Source organism: Onychomys torridus, chromosome 5, assembly GCF_903995425.1.
Source record: "Onychomys torridus chromosome 5, mOncTor1.1, whole genome shotgun sequence".
Taxonomy (NCBI): domain Eukaryota; kingdom Metazoa; phylum Chordata; class Mammalia; order Rodentia; family Cricetidae; genus Onychomys; species Onychomys torridus.
Window position 1 is genome coordinate 23,319,004 of NC_050447.1, and position 1,798 is coordinate 23,320,801.

General features: G+C 50.6%; 1 pseudogene; it reads left to right on the top strand.

Annotated features, from left to right (window-relative positions):
* The first annotated feature begins 396 nt into the window (after positions 1–396).
* LOC118584537 overlaps positions 397–1,798 on the top strand; it is a 29,713-nt pseudogene continuing 28,311 nt past the window's right edge.

Sequence of the window (1,798 nt, forward strand, 5' to 3'; positions counted from 1 at the left end):
CCTCTGGGCCTTTCTCCAGCCCACTAATGTTCTTAAGACGCTCTGCACGCCCCCTGCGGCGGGCTCACCACCTCACAGGGCTCTCTCCTACTGTAGTTCACTCTGAAGGTAATGTCCCCCCAATTTCTGGAAGAAGAAACAGAAAAGAGGGGCAGTGGTTGGATCAGGAGAGAGGGGCGGACATGAACCGACCCTTCAGGAATGAGCCTTAGTAGGAGAGAGGGCCCTGGGAATCGTGATTGAACTTTAAGGTGCAGAGCATCACAGAGAAACAGTGCGTCCTACCAGAGACAGTGTGGCGGGAGTTTAAAGGGGCGAGAGGTTTCCCTTTAAAACTAGGAAAGGAACATTACCGAGCGGGTAGCTGAGCAAGATCAGAGTGCTGCTGTGGACGGGATGATAACGGGAGCCCTGGAGGAGGAGCCGCCAGAGAAATCTTCGAATCAAGGAAAACCTCTAAACTTTTATATCCCCTATGGGGTGGTGAGAAGATTCCCCACCATGTGAGTTAGTTAGGACCTCCTGATGTGAAGAGGAATATGGAGGAGCCAGGTAAGGGGTAGGGCCATAATTAGGGCTGTAAAGCCACAGCACGGTGTGGCTTCTTAACTCTCTGCTCAGAGAGAAAGAGGGAGGAGAGGAGAGGAGAGGAGAGGAGAAGACGGAAAGAGTGAGCTGCATTGACTCATGACCTGGTTCCCTCAGGCTGTGAAATCTGGCTACTTCGAGTGACCAGCATTTTAAAGGGAGAGGTCCTCTATCTAACAGAAATCACAAGTGTGTTTCACCAAGCTCTTTCAGAGAACTGGATAGTCTTGTTTTTCCAATCCTGTAGAAATACTGGGACAGGCCAGGATGATGATTCAAACTTGTGATCCCAGAACTTGGGAGGTAGCTGCAGAAGGGATATCTTTGGCTAGACTATGAGTTTAGGACCAGCCTGGGCTACATGAGACCCCATCGGGGGTGGGGAGAGAGTATGAACATGTCCGGACAGTAGAAAGGGTTTAGGATCGTGTGACCTGGGGCTCAGCTGTTTTTCTAGTACCAGATATGATAGTGGGGAAGCCTTACAGAGGGGCCGTTCCTGAAGAGGCAAGACTAAAGTCCAGGTTGCAGTGTGGGGCTGAGAGGGACTGAATACACACCAGCTCTGCATTGGCCAGAGTGCTGGGTGCATGGGCTAAACCCTGCCCCTTGGCACTCTGGTTGACACAGGAGTTGACGGTTCTTCTGAAAGTGTTACTTCATGTGCAACGCCCCCCCCCCTTTCTTTGCGTAGTGCCTTGAGTTGGCCTGAGACTTCACACATGATTGGCTAGCACTCCACTACTGAGCTACATTTCTATGTCCAATCACAGGTTTTATTCTGAGACAAGGTCTTGCTGTCCAGGCTTGTTTTGAACTTGTGATCTTTCTGTCTCAGCCTCCTAGAGTAGCTGGGACTGTAGGTGTGTGCCATCACACCAGGTTACTTCTATGTGTAGAGCTAAGTGACAGGGAGGGCCAATGTGCCTGGGATTTGGCAGTCCTTGGCCTTTTCTCTGCAAGGACAGCTTGCCTAGGGTGGTGGTGTGTTTGTACTTGAAATAGCAACTCTTGGAACTGAGGCTGTAGTTCAGTGTTAGAGCAGCTGCTAAGAATGCACGAGACCCTGGCTTGGCTCCTCAGTATCAAATCAGAGAGGGCCATACTTGTATACCTATGTAGTGTATCATAGGGGCTGGAGACACAGCTCACTGCTTGCTGTCTTTGCAGAGGACAGGAATTCTGCTCTCAAAACCCACTTTAGTCACGT